The sequence below is a fragment of the Balaenoptera physalus genome, assembly GCF_965194825.1.
Source record: "Balaenoptera physalus genome assembly, contig: HAP1_SCAFFOLD_1059, whole genome shotgun sequence".
NCBI lineage: Eukaryota > Metazoa > Chordata > Mammalia > Artiodactyla > Balaenopteridae > Balaenoptera > Balaenoptera physalus.
In genome coordinates, this window is record NW_028125733.1 from 48,067 (window position 1) to 63,494 (window position 15,428).

Below are 15,428 nucleotides of genomic sequence, written 5' to 3' on the forward strand. Positions count from 1 at the left end.
CCCTCAAACCAGCCTACCTCACACATAAATCACTAGCAACTCAGCCCTTAACTCACATTATCACAGTCACAAGAGTGGTTAGGGAGAAAAGCACTAACCAGGGGAACTAACACAGAGGCAATCCAGGCCAAGCTGGGCTGGTGGCAGATATCTGCTCCTTACGCTCGGGTGCATAATGCGACTCACCACAATGCCTTTTTCACAGACCCTTTTTAAAGTTTCTCCACAAAATCCAACAGCTCAAGTTAGCTCATGACGCTTCAAGGTAAACAATCGTCAAGAGAAAAACATGCAATATGTCTTACAATGTTGGATTCCTTACAAATAGGACAAGGAAATAACCATGTAGACAAAACCAGAGCATTTGAAAACATCTGCGTTCTACAAACATACCAGTGAATGCTATAAATAAGGTAATATGACATAAAACAAAATGAAAACTAGATGTGAGACTGTTCTCTTCAGTGTACAGACTTCATGGCAGTTGCTGCACGATCTAGCTACTTATATCTACAACTCTCTGTTCTGTTAATACAAAATGAGGCCCAAGTGTGTCAACTTGTTTCCCACAGAAACCAAAAAACCTACATGCATCTCTTTTCTCCAGTGCCCTTTCACCTTACCTGCTCCCAGTTCTCCACCAATGTCCTCCTCTTTCTCTAATTATTCTCCTCTTCATTGTGCTTGGCCTTGCACCCAAGCATGCAAGACAGAGAGTCCTAGAGGTCCGAGATTCTAGAGGGGCTGTTTGCAAGGGGGAGGAGATTACGGTAACTGCCACACTGTATATACTTCTGTGCAAAGAAAGAGGGACAGTGTTCAGAATGTCTCTCACATATAAAAAGAGCTGGATGGCAGGATACCTGTGTGGCCCAAGGAACTAGAGCTAGCAAATCATGGGCAAAACAATTGCAACCAAAGGCTGGAAGAGGAAAGGTCTGCAACCAGCTCTGTCTCCTGGCTCTCTGGTATTTGCTGCCAATGGGCAGAGTCTATTTCGTGAAGCATCAAGCACTGAAAAGAAGACTCCTGCTGCTGGAAGTTGACAGGAAGGAACATCCAATGCAAGATCAAGGCTTGTCCTAGAAGCAATGCCCATAATGGAAGAAAAAAAAAAAAAAAAAAAGAAAGCGGAAGAGAAATGTTAAGTCGCAAGTCCAACCTGGCCCCCAGCCTAGCCCAGCCCAAGGAAGGTAGGAGTCAAGGAGAAGAAACTAAAAGAGAAGAGCCTTGGACCACAACATTCTCCACAGGGTACACTCAACAAACTTCACCCTGCTCTTTAACCAAGTTACAACTGTAATAGTTCAAACTACATGGCTCTTTCCTTCCTAAGGATACTAGTTAAATAAGATCTATATAGCTCTAAGTATATGATACATAAAATAGAATACTCTGTAGAATATAAGTAACTGTTAGTTAATTATATTAATGAACGTCTGTAAGAAATGTTGCAATGATTTCCCTAATGGAAGAGCCTGGGGGAGGTAAATCTGTCTTCTAGGATTTCCTCCCCAGAGCTCAGAAATTGAGGGGTTGTTTTAGCTCTCCTACGCTCTCTTCACCCAAGCCCGCCCTCCTGTTGGGGATCGGACCTCCCTATTGGCTAGCTCATACCTTTCAACTGCCTGCTTTGTGACATCACTCTCCTACCAAACCTACTACCACTTGGTAGAGGTCTTGGGGTTTCCGTGGAGCCGTTTGGACCAGTAACCAGTGACCTTTGTACTGGACACGTGCGCCGTTCAGCTGCAGCCACTCAGACATCCTCTAGTGTTGTCTCCTCATCCCTTGTACCTGCAGTTGATGTCTCCTCTTCTCTGACCATGTCAGGTAAGAAAAGAAACTTTGGAAAGTTTTGCGTTCGATTTCTTGTGCCCCTAAATTGAGGAGGAGATTCAAAATAGCGTGGAATAATGAGGGAAAGTATTGAACTACAAGTCTGGAGACCTAATTTCAGTTTTGACTTTGACGTTTACTGTCTGTGTGACTTTGGACAAATCACTGACTGCCTCACAAAGCCTGCTGCTTTCCTTATCTGTTACGTTAGGATACCACATTGGGTTGATCACTCTGATCCCCTTCTTTTCCAATATTGAGCCTTAAAGGGTACCCATGTAGAAAATGAAATCAGAGACTTCTCAAAAGAGTGTTTCAACAGAAACATAGAAAAGCCAGGTGACACAGAAAACTAGCGATATATACCAAGATGTTTCATCTCCAATGGTCTCCCTCCACTAGTATTTCGACTAGTTGAAAAGAGAGAATAGGGAGAGAGGATGGAGAGTACTGGGCTATATAGGGAGGCACAGAGTCAAACGTAAGCAAGTTTAGGATTGTTTTCATTAGCACAGGCCAACAGGAACCAAGAGATGGGAAAAAAATATAAGAATGAAGAGGGAAAGCATAGAGGAGCTCTCAAGAAAGAGGCAGTTTGCCATGGAATGTTGATGGGAGCCAAAGATTTTAAATTAAAGCAGAAACAGCACAGAGGGAAATCTGCTCAGAGCAGGGCAAAACAAAGCTGATGGTAGCAAATCCTTACATTAACAGACTAAGAAGGAAAGTAAGGCCAGAACAGGGGATCACCAGGAAAGGCAGCCTATCAGAAAAGTCATACTCCGTTTTCTTTCTTTTATTGCCTCTCTGAATACAGCTGGCACTTGACAGTTTGGAATAGAAACACTTTAGAAGTATGTTTTAGAAATGATGCTTCCTAGAAACCAGAAACCAAAGTGGTTATCTAGGGGGCTGCTTTTCAGTGTTCTATTCTTTCTAATTTTTAAACTAGGTAGACATTTGACCAATTAAACATTTTAAATGATATCTTCTACATTGAATCAGAAGGACTATTTCCTTTGTGTGATATGTAGCTTCTAAGGCAAGGTTGCTTTTCATTTTTACAGTTATTTCCTTCCTAACACAGAGAGCACATTGATCAACAGCCATCGTTCGCTTGTAGATCTTAGCTACCGGAGAAGAAAAAGAAAAAGTCAAGCCCCACATCTCTAATTCCCCATTTAGGGAATTCCCTGGCGGTCCAGCGCTTTAGGACTCGGTGCTTTCACGGCCAGGGCAACGCGGCGCGGCAAAAGAAAAAAAGAAAACACAAACATCCACGTTTATCTAAAACAATGTTGTGGAGTCCTTTGGATTTTCTTACATTTGAAAATCTTTTTTAATTGGATTCTAGGGATGATGGTTTTTTGAGGTCTTGGGATGTCATCTTCTTGGATGTGGAAGATGATTCTAAGTTCTAGGATAAATACAAAAACCTTCTTGATACTTTTTAAGCTTCCTTTCTGCTTATTATATGAGTTATATTCATGGAAAGATATATTTCTCCTAGGCTTAATACCTGTTACTTGCTGGGTAAAAATATGAATGAGCACAATAATGAAACTCTTTTACACTTACTATTTTGCTGTCTGCTTTGTACCGGTTTTCATTGAAATACTTGTCTATATATGTTGTGGCTACCTATACATTCACATTTGTTGCATTCTGTTGCTTGTTATGCATTTTTTACTGATTTATCGTCTCTGTCTGTATGCATTGGCTAGGAATTCATTCACCTCTATCACCTCCATCGTGTTTTTTGGTTAATAGTATTCACTAAAATAGAGTGGGCAAAATTCACTTTCATAATATTGCATGTATGGTACAGAATGTCATTTGTTAGTAAATTCATTAGGCTTTGATACTTGCCCACATACCCCAGTTTTCATTAATATCTATGGATTTCTTTTTCGTTACGTAACATGTTTTTCATGATTTTTCTTTGTCTTTCTAGAACTTATTGTATCTTCCTCCATATAAATCATACGCAATAGATCAGCTTATTCATCTATTAATTATTACTGCTATTATTATTGGTGGTGGTGTTATAACCACTTTATAGATGAGTAATCTGAAGTAATCAGATAACTTTTCTCTTTCCAAAAGCACTTAAGAAATCCACTTTCGGGTAATCATTTTGAGGTAGGATGAGAAACCAGGCTTGAAGAGGGCAAAAATGACTCTTTCAGTTCACCAGTTGGACTGAGCTATACGTCAACTCTAGGTAATAGCGTGGGAACTGCACAAGCAAAGGGAGACACTGAAGATGACAATGGTAATGGCCGTACTGTTTTCTAATGGACAAAAAAAATGCTTATATTATAAGTTCTATTTCTCCTGCTTTCTGGCACTATCATGCTCAGAGTGGAGTCCTGGCAAGGAAGTCAGGATACTTAGGTTCTGAAACCTGGTAATGACACTAACATAATGAGAGAACCTGAACAAGTCAACCCGACCTCTCTGAGCCTCAGTTTCCTTACTCGTGAAATGAGACTGAAAAAAGAGAAAGTTCTCTAAGGGCCTCCTAGTTCTAAAATGCTTCCAGTCTAGGAAATAGCATAGAAGTCAATACGAGTGCAGGCTGAAGGGAAAGACAGGGCAGGGAGAAGGTTGCTTCCAGCCTAGAGAACAATGTCTGAACCATACCACTTGGCTCTTCTGCCCATCTGTGCCCAAGATGGGAGCACAGGCAGTTAATACAGAAGAGTGGAAAACTGCTCAGTCCTTACAGCCATCATTAACTGTCTGATTTTGGGTTTCTCAGGAAGGGTCGATAGTAGAGGTGTCCTGAGAGCAAGAACCTTAAGATAATGCTGTTCCTCAAACGTAGTGAGAATTTCTCAACCTCCCTGAGTTTTTCATGACCCTCTTGTTCTTACAGAAAATTTCCAAAATCCATCTCTACTTGGAACTCTAAATTCTCTGCAGCATTGTCTTCCTGTGGTGAGCAATGCAACTTCCCTAACACGAAGTGTCTGCAACTTCTCCAGAGTCTCTGCCCCTGCCGTCAGTTCGGCATCGGCTACCGGTACCTCTTTCCAGACACTCATGGGTAGTGCCTACCTTTACCAACATTCCAGCACGACTATGTTATCTGGAGTTACTGACCACAGCCAGATCTCCACTTCAGCTCCTTCCTATCCAGGTGTTCTTGAGTGGGACATCACAGGAAGCACTGAAAAGAATTCCTCTTCACTCGGAGACTTTACTCTGGCACTCACTGACCGGCACCCAGCTGCTTCCTCCATGTTTATGGCAGCCCAGTATGATAAAACTTCAGACGCCAATAACATGGTCCCTCTATATCCATCACTTTCTGCCAGGCTTGCTCAGGGAGCACCATCTCAGATTCCAAATCAGGGGCATAGCCGCCTGTCACTTCCCTACCAGGAAGGAAGCCAGGTATATTATTATAACCAAGGCACACTGGGGTCTTCACTGTATGGAGAACTTGGCTCCTGCCTGCAATCCTATGGCTCCGCGTCATACACAGGAAGTAGGGCCTCTGCGCAACCAGAAATGGGAATGGGACTGAAGGAGATTCAGCCCACAAATATCCGACCACCAGCTTCCACCTCTGCAATCTGCCACCCTGTGTCTGCTCAACGCATCACAGAAACAAGTTTTCAAGGTGAGTATACAAACGGCAGAGAAAGTTGAAGAATGAGGTCGGCATTCACAAATGGGGTCAAATCGACAGCTGGGAAGGGGTGTAGAGACAGGTAGAATTTAGATCCTGAGCCTTTAGTAACCACTACCTTCGCTCAGTGCCCTCTGTTTTTAGACTCTATATAAGAACACCTAGGGCTTCCCTGGTGGCGCCGTGGTTAAGAATCCGCCTGCCAATGCAATGCGGCGGACACTGGTTCGAGCCCTGGTCTGGGAAGATCCCACATGCCGTGGAGCAACTAAGCCCATGTGCCACAACGACTGAGCCTGCATTCTAGAGCCCGTGAGCCGCAACTACCGAAGCCCACGCGCCTAGAGCGCATGCTCCGCAACAAGAGAAGCCCGCACACCGCAACCAAGAGTAGACCCCGCTAGCCGCAACTAGAGAAAGCCCGTGCACAGCAATGAAGACCCTGTGCAGCCAAAAAAATAAATACGTAGAATAAATAAGTTCAAACAATCAATCAATAAATAAACGTAAATTAAAAAAAACAAAAAAACAAAAAGAACACCTAATGCAGGTGGGAAGGTGGCAGGGACACTGTAAAGGTCATCTATGCTACATGTACAAGAACCCCGAGAGCACACCAATAGGTACCACATTTTTCACTGCTGTAGCCGAGCATTCCCCCTGTACTACCACACTGTAGCACTCCCTTCCCTCGTCTACTGCTACAGTCTCTTTGGAAGGTGTCTCAGAACTCTTGTTATGAGAGTGCCAGTTGAAGTGTCCTCACTTCCGTCATTTATACCAGGAGTTAAGACCTTGTGGTCCGAGATCCTGTCCAGAGAGCAAGCAGGCTAAGACTCTGTCTTTGTTTCTGTATTTCATCAGAAAGGGCTCTACCCCCTCTCCTACTTCATGGTGTGAAGTGTTCTTAGCCTCTCGGGAAAGTGGGGAGAATTGAAAGGACTCTATATGAGAATGCTAGGCTTTGTAAAACATTTCAGTTGTTTAAAAAGAAGACTCATTTTGTATTGGACTTACAACAGTCCTATGAGATACAAAGAGAGCCAAGGATCAGTGACATGAAATGATCACCAGTTAAGCATTACAACAGTCACCGCTTACCTCGTAGCATAGGGCACTGTCCATGATCCTTAAGAAGAGTTAGTAGAAATGCCTTGCCCATCTTGCCCCTGAACCCCTTGAAAGGTACACGACTGCTGTGTTGGTGTTTAGGGGGAGCATCTCATTTACCAGGGACTGACTTCTCCCTTGATCCCTTTGTAGTGATGGAGACTTCCCTGGTGATGAAAAATTCCCTGGGATTGCAACCTCCAAGCCAGACGTTTTGTGTGACACAAACTCAAGAACTCCCCAAGTCCTGCAGTAGCAGAAACAGTCACATACTTGAGAGTAACCCACCATCTGAACTTGGGGACATTTCAGTGACAGCTCCAGTCCAGAGTGCCAGGCGTCTCCTGGCCCTGCCTCCAGCTCCAAGCCAGGGACAAACAGAGAGTAAGAACGTGGAGGATATCAAAACCAAGCTGTCAAAGCCTCTGGAGGCCTACCAGATCCCAATAGAAAACCAAGATCCTCCACTACTCCCTTTAGGAATCCCTGATATTCCCCAGCCGCTGGCCTGCACCGATCCCCTCAGCCAAGAGGAGCAGCCTGGTTCTGAAAATGCTGATCTGGGAGAGAACAGCCTGAGTCGTCAGGACCTAGGGACACTTGAAAATGGGACTGAACCTAGCAGTGGTCTTGCAGACATTACTACACTGGCGGAGGATATTCACCTTCCCCAGCTCTTTAATTCTTGGAAAGATCTTGATCGATCCCAAGGTCCCAACGTGATCAAAGCTGAAGACACCAGAGCCATTAAGGTGAATCAGGTGCAGGAAAAGCCAAGTGTCGTAAAGGTTCCCTCTGATCAACCCAGGAAGAACAAACAGAAAGCCTCTGAGCCTATCGGTGGTGCTCCCAAGGCCAAAATCCAGCCAAAGGATCCAGAGTGCCTGTTAGGGGGAGAAGCGGTTATATGCACTGCTGCAGTCAGTGACAGGGCTCCTGCGAACACGGCCAAGCACTCTCAAGGCAAACCTCAGAAAGCTGCATCCGGAAAGATCAGCAAAACTGAGAGCCATGGGCAGGAAAAGACCAAAAGGACCAGAGGAAGAAACAAGGCTGAAGAGAACAAGCAGTCAGGGAACAAAGTCAAGGCAGAAGACAAGCCAGCAATCCCCAACACGAAGCGAAAGGAACACCAAACTGAGCTTCGCCAAGAGAGCTTTCAAAAGCCTCGAACCTCCCTTGGCGTGCGCATGCTGGAGTCTGTGAAGGTTCTTCATGCGCTGGGGAAGAAGAATGAGACGAAAACTGGGCTCTCTTCCTGTCGGCTCTTGGGAAATTCAAGCAACCCCAAAGACCCCCAGCCACCCCCAGCGATCCAGCCACGGCGGCATACCCCACGTGAGGGTAAGAGGCCTGAGAAAACGCAAGTCCAAGCCCAGAAACCAGACAGCAGTGCTGAAACAGAGTGTCCATCTCCATCCCAGTGTGAGCGGCCTCCTCCTGGGAAGGTCAAGTTGATACCTCTGCCTTTTTCTGCCTGGGACAAGCCTCAAGCTCGACCCGCTCCTCGGAGGCCACAGTCTCTGGCCTCACATCGGCCTGCTGTGGCTTACCGTGCCCAGCCTGGTTCTACTGACTCAGCTCAACCTGCTGCAGTCAATTCATCCCAGCCAGCTCCTGCCTCTTTGCCAGGTCCCGCCAAACCAGCTCAGCCAACTGTGGCCAACCCAACCCAACCGGCTTGGACCAACCATACCCAGCCTCGTGTCCCTCAGCCTGCTGCTCCTAGGCCTGCACCCTACAAAACTTCATCTGGCGCTTCTCTCCAGCGCGAGCCTGTTCCCCCTGCTGTGACTAAGCGCCAGTCCCCACCCAAGCTCCAAACCCAACTTCTACTCCAAGACTTCAGCAAGCAACGAGTTCCATGGAGGGAACCCAACGTGCCTGAGCCAGTCATGTCAAAGCCCATCAAACAAGAGCAGAGGCCAGAGCGAGAGGCCATGAAGAGGCGGGCTCAACAACAACGGGAGAATGCTGCCAGATACACCTCTTCGGGGAAGCTGCAATTTTTCACCGAGAGGGACAAAGAAATGGAAATTGCTGACTACTACGGATACGTCAGGTGACAGCTGCTAGGATTCTTGCTGCCACCTTGGCTACCAGCGGTTCTTCCATACATAGGTAAGATAGGTATAGAACCGAATAAGTAAATGGAATAGAATTAATAGATGAGTAATAAACCTTTCGAATTTTGAGATGCTGCTAACTGGGGCGTGAGAAAGGAAGGCCTGAAAGTTGGATGGGAGAATGAAGGAAAGGGGTAAAAACTGAGGAAAGAGGAAGGAACTTGGCCCAGGGCTAGGAAGGCCAAAAGAGACGTATGGATTTAGGAAAGGAAGCAGGAGTGAGGATGAAATGGCAGAAGTAAAAAGCAGGGTCAGGGGTCTGGGTTGAAAGAACACAATTGGAGTAGAGTTGAAGGTGACAGGAGATGAGTCTAGGTTTACTAGGAGAAATAGAAACAAAGTCTCTCGGGGAGGTTGGCCTTAAGTCTCACAACCACCAGATAGGTATTTCAGAAAACAAGAGGTTCACGACACATCTCTGAAAGGTTTGAGTTGCCTTATTCAGGTGTGATTATAGTGGGGGAATAGGCAAATCTACCAGAGAAGTAGCTAGGGCTCAGAGTCCTCCTAGGGGCAGCTGACGACAGGGCCAGAGCCAAGGGAACTGCTGCATCAGGAGGCCCACGAACAAATCAGGGGCATAGCCGCCTGTCACTTCCCTACCAGGAAGGAAGCCAGGTATATTACTATAACCAAGGCACACTGGGGTCTTCACTGTATGGAGAACTTGGCTCCTGCCCGCAATCCTATGGCTCCGCGTCATACACAGGAAGTAGGGCCTCTGCGCAACCAGAAATGGGAATGGGACTGAAGGAGATTCAGCCCGCAAATATCCGACCACCAGCTTCCACCTCTGCAATCTGCCACCCTGTGTCTGCTCAACGCATCACAGAAACAAGTTTTCAAGGTGAGTATACAAACGGCAGAGCAAGTTGAAGAATGAGGTCGGCATTCACAAACGGGGTCAAATCGACAGCTGGGAAGGGGTGTAGAGACAGGTAGAATTTAGATCCTGAGCCTTTAATAATCACTACCTTCTCTCAGTGCTCTCTGTTTTTAGACTCTATGTAAGAACAGCTAGGGCTTCCCTGGTGGCGCCTGCCAATGCAGGGGACACGGCTTCGAGCCCCGGTCTGCGAAGATCCCACATGCCGTGCTGCAACTAAGCGCATGTGCCACAACGACTGAGCCTGCATTCCAGAGCCCGTGAGCCGCAACTACCGAAGCCCACGCGCCTACAGCCCATGCTCCGCAACAAGAGAGGCCACCGCGATGAGAAGCCCGCACACCGCAACCAAGAGTAGACCCCGCTAGCCGCAACTAGAGAAAGCCCGTGCACACCAATGAGGACCCAGTGCAGCCAAAAAAATAAATACGTAGAATAAATAAGTTCAATCAATCAATCAATCAATAAACGTAAATTAAAAACAAACAAACAAACAAAAAAACAGAACACCTAATGCAGGTGGGAAGGTGGGAGGGACACTGTAAAGGTCATCTATGCTACATGTACAAGAACCCCGAGAGCACACCAATAGGTACCACATTTTTCACTGCTGTAGCCGAGCATTCCCCCTGTACTACCACACTGTAGCACTCCCTTCCCTCGTCTACCGCTACAGTCTCTTTGGAAGGTGTTTCAGAACTCTTGTTATGAGAGTGCCAGTTGAACTGTCCTCACTTCCGTCATTTATACCAGGATTTAAGACCTTGTGGTCCGAGATCCTGTCCAGAGAGCAAGCAGGCTAAGACTCTGTCTTTGTTTCTATATTTCATCAGAAAGGGCTCTACCCCCTCTCCTAGTTCATGGTGTGAAGTGTTCTTAGCCTCTCGGGAAAGTGGGGAGAATTCAAAGGACTCTCTATGAGAATGCTAGGCTTTGTAAAACATTTCAGTTTTTTAAAAAGAAGACTCATTTTGTATTGGACTTACAACAGTCCTATGAGATACAAAGAGAGCCAAGGATCAGTGACATGAAATGATCACCAGTAAGAATTACAACAGTCACCGCTTACCTCGTAGCATAGGGCACACTGTCCATGATCCTTAAGAAGAGTTAGTAGAAATGCCTTGCCCATCTTGCCCCTGAACCCCTTGAAAGGTACACGACTGCTGTGTTGGTGTTTAGGGGGAGCATCTCACTTACCCGGGACTGACTTCAACCTTGATTCCTCTGTAGTGATGGAGACTTCCCCGCTGATGAAAAATTCCCTGGGATTGCAACCTCCAAGCCAGACCGCTTTCCTATGGAATGACAGAGAACTTCAGAGAACTTGTCAAGATGAAACACCAGTCAGTCTGCGGGAGAAAGGGAAGAAGAGAACGATGGAAATCGTTTCTGGGAAACTATTTTTACATTATGTTTTGTTTGTTCCTGGTAAATAAACTGAAATCTTCTTAACATTCAAACAAAATCTAAACCACTAAATTCAACAACACAGGAGTATAACTTTTGAAAAAAATTTCTTTGGCTGCGCAGCATGTGGGATCTTAGCTCCCCAACCAGGGATTGAACCCACGCCTGCTGCATTGGAAGCGCAGAGTCTTCACCACTGGACCACCAGGGAAGTCCCAGGAATAGAACTTTTAAAGGAGAAGGTATAAACCCCTGGGTTATATGAACTGGAGATTTTTAGTAAGAAGTCAATAGATCTTTTGTTAGGCACATTTTATGTTAGGCTGTCTCCCTGCACAGGACGCAGGCGCCTTGAAAATGGAAATCACATCCCTCTATAGTACGTCCCTCTTCTTTCTGCTTTGCAGTTTGCTGCTCCACTTGTTCAACCCCACCTAGTAATAACCTATACTTCCCTTGTTCCTGTTTTCCCATCTGGAAAACAGACAAAAGGCAACCAAACAACGCAAAGGTCTCAACAAATAAGGGATACCCAAAACCAGAGATGGCCAGAACTTCTGTATCCCTCATGAAACCTAGCCCGGTGTTCAATACTTAGGTATCATTAATACATGCGTGTTGACTGAAACAGTTGAAACGCAATTCTTCCACTTCCCAGTTTAGTTTTAGTCCTCATACAAAACCTGATCATCAAATTCCTTAATGCTAGGAATCACAGTGAAAAATAATTTCTCAACTGACTTCTGTCAGATGAGTGAGAACTAAGGTTAATTCAGTGTATCTGAAGCATAGAAAGTGAGGGCAAACGTGGCACAAGATGGGGCTAGAGAAGCAGAGAGGATTCTAGAGCACGCAGAGTCTTAAAGGCCACCAGTGTGTTTTCTATTCTCAAAACAATGTTTGTGAGCGATGTTTATGAGCAATGTTCCAACTTGCTTTGAAGCTTTCTTGTGTGAAGAATGGATTGGAGGGAAACAAGATATATGGACACTAGTTAGGACCTAATCGCAACAGACAGGCAAGTTCAGTATTAGGATGTTGAGGGAGAGCTGACAGATTCCAAAGAAATTCAGGAGATAAACTGAAGCGGGCTTCATGGGGTATGAGATGGAGGAAAGGAAGGTCTTAGGGAATTAAAGGGTTTACTGCACACATGAGCAGAGTCTCAAAATTAATCATTTGAACGTACAGAGGGGGATCGATCTCCCAAATGACACCGGTTAGGAAGCAACGGTACGCCCTGTAGAATTCCTAGAGACAGCACAAATCAACTGTTTCGATGGAAAATTCGGCGGGACCCTTGATTTCCATGGGAATATAGAGAAAAGAGACACTGATCTGGCTTGCAGGTATTTAGGAAGTTGTTAGCCTGACATCACATACTAGTCTCATGTAAGTAGGCCGTCTGAAGTATGAAGCTTAGGGGAAAAACCTTGAAGAAAACTTAAAAGCTTAAGCCACACCTCTATACTACACCACCTTTCACAGTTTCTTCTCAGATAAGCAGCATCCCCATCAGTGAAGAAACTCACATCCCATAATAGGAACAACAGGCCTAAAAATTAAATGTGTGTCTTTGGAGGTCCCATCTATGCGATATCTTCCTGGTACCAGAAAAGTCCCCAGGAAGATCGATCTTTGCACCCCTGAAAGCTTACCACCAAGGAAAATGACTAGGTCCATAGATTTCCTCCCTCAAACCAGCCTACCTCACACATAAATCACTAGCAACTCAGCCCTTAACTCACATTATCACAGTCACAAGAGTGGTTAGGGAGAAAAGCACTAACCAGGGGAACTAACACAGAGGCAATCCAGGCCAAGCTGGGCTGGTGGCAGATATCTGCTCCTTACGCTCGGGTGCATAATGCGACTCACCACAATGCCTTTTTCACAGACCCTTTTTAAAGTTTCTCCACAAAATCCAACAGCTCAAGTTAGCTCATGACGCTTCAAGGTAAACAATCGTCAAGAGAAAAACATGCAATATGTCTTACAATGTTGGATTCCTTACAAATAGGACAAGGAAATAACCATGTAGACAAAACCAGAGCATTTGAAAACATCTGCGTTCTACAAACATACCAGTGAATGCTATAAATAAGGTAATATGACATAAAACAAAATGAAAACTAGATGTGAGACTGTTCTCTTCAGTGTACAGACTTCATGGCAGTTGCTGCACGATCTAGCTACTTATATCTACAACTCTCTGTTCTGTTAATACAAAATGAGGCCCAAGTGTGTCAACTTGTTTCCCACAGAAACCAAAAAACCTACATGCATCTCTTTTCTCCAGTGCCCTTTCACCTTACCTGCTCCCAGTTCTCCACCAATATCCTCCTCTTTCTCTAATTATTCTCCTCTTCATTGTGCTTGGCCTTGCACCCAAGCATGCAAGACAGAGAGTCCTAGAGGTCCGAGATTCTAGAGGGGCTGTTTGCAAGGGGGAGGAGATTACGGTAACTGCCACACTGTATATACTTCTGTGCAAAGAAAGAGGGACAGTGTTCAGAATGTCTCTCACATATAAAAAGAGCTGGATGGCAGGATACCTGTGTGGCCCAAGGAACTAGAGCTAGCAAATCATGGGCAAAACAATTGCAACCAAAGGCTGGAAGAGGAAAGGTCTGCAACCAGCTCTGTCTCCTGGCTCTCTGGTATTTGCTGCCAATGGGCAGAGTCTATTTCGTGAAGCATCAAGCACTGAAAAGAAGACTCCTGCTGCTGGAAGTTGACAGGAAGGAACATCCAATGCAAGATCAAGGCTTGTCCTAGAAGCAATGCCCATAATGGAAGAAAAAAAAAAAAAAAAAAGAAAGCGGAAGAGAAATGTTAAGTCGCAAGTCCAACCTGGCCCCCAGCCTAGCCCAGCCCAAGGAAGGTAGGAGTCAAGGAGAAGAAACTAAAAGAGAAGAGCCTTGGACCACAACATTCTCCACAGGGTACACTCAACAAACTTCACCCTGCTCTTTAACCAAGTTACAACTGTAATAGTTCAAACTACATGGCTCTTTCCTTCCTAAGGATACTAGTTAAATAAGATCTATATAGCTCTAAGTATATGATACATAAAATAGAATACTCTGTAGAATATAAGTAACTGTTAGTTAATTATATTAATGAACGTCTGTAAGAAATGTTGCAATGATTTCCCTAATGGAAGAGCCTGGGGGAGGTAAATCTGTCTTCTAGGATTTCCTCCCCAGAGCTCAGAAATTGAGGGGTTGTTTTAGCTCTCCTACGCTCTCTTCACCCAAGCCCGCCCTCCTGTTGGGGATCGGACCTCCCTATTGGCTAGCTCATACCTTTCAACTGCCTGCTTTGTGACATCACTCTCCTACCAAACCTACTACCACTTGGTAGAGGTCTTGGGGTTTCCGTGGATCCGTTTGGACCAGTAACCAGTGACCTTTGTACTGGACACGTGCGCCGTTCAGCTGCAGCCACTCAGACATCCTCTAGTGTTGTCTCCTCATCCCTTGTACCTGCAGTTGATGTCTCCTCTTCTCTGACCATGTCAGGTAAGAAAAGAAACTTTGGAAAGTTTTGCGTTCGATTTCTTTTGCCCCTAAATTGAGGAGGAGATTCAAAATAGCGTGGAATAATGAGGGAAAGTATTGAACTACAAGTCTGGAGACCTAATTTCAGTTTTGACTTTGACGTTTACTGTCTGTGTGACTTTGGACAAATCACTGACTGCCTCACAAAGCCTGCTGCTTTCCTTATCTGTTACGTTAGGATACCACATTGGGTTGATCACTCTGATCCCCTTCTTTTCCAATATTGAGCCTTAAAGGGTACCCATGTAGAAAATGAAATCAGAGACTTCTCAAAAGAGTGTTTCAACAGAAACATAGAAAAGCCAGGTGACACAGAAAACTAGCGATATATACCAAGATGTTTCATCTCCAATGGTCTCCCTCCACTAGTATTTCGACTAGTTGAAAAGAGAGAATAGGGAGAGAGGATGGAGAGTACTGGGCTATATAGGGAGGCACAGAGTCAAACGTAAGCAAGTTTAGGATTGTTTTCATTAGCACAGGCCAACAGGAACCAAGAGATGGGAAAAAAATATAAGAATGAAGAGGGAAAGCATAGAGGAGCTCTCAAGAAAGAGGCAGTTTGCCATGGAATGTTGATGGGAGCCAAAGATTTTAAATTAAAGCAGAAACAGCACAGAGGGAAATCTGCTCAGAGCAGGGCAAAACAAAGCTGATGGTAGCAAATCCTTACATTAACAGACTAAGAAGGAAAGTAAGGCCAGAACAGGGGATCACCAGGAAGGGCAGCCTATCAGAAAAGTCATACTCCGTTTTCTTTCTTTTATTGCCTCTCTGAATACAGCTGGCACTTGACAGTTTGGAATAGAAACATTTTAGAAGTATGTTTTAGAAATGATGCTTCCTAGAAACCA

At 45.1% G+C, this 15,428-nt stretch overlaps 1 long non-coding RNA gene and 1 pseudogene across 5 annotated transcripts in view; one reads left to right on the top strand and one right to left on the bottom strand.

The window, feature by feature from the left end:
• Positions 1-15,428, bottom strand: part of LOC309653733 — a 258,278-nt gene that overhangs the window by 48,058 nt on the left and 194,792 nt on the right. The gene's annotated exons all lie outside the window — the stretch shown is intronic.
• On the top strand, positions 1,746-8,692 carry LOC309653728 (uncharacterized protein C2orf78 pseudogene; annotated as a pseudogene). Its single transcript has 3 exons — positions 1,746-1,833; positions 4,721-5,470; positions 6,743-8,692. The product of its transcript is annotated as an uncharacterized protein C2orf78 pseudogene (transcript).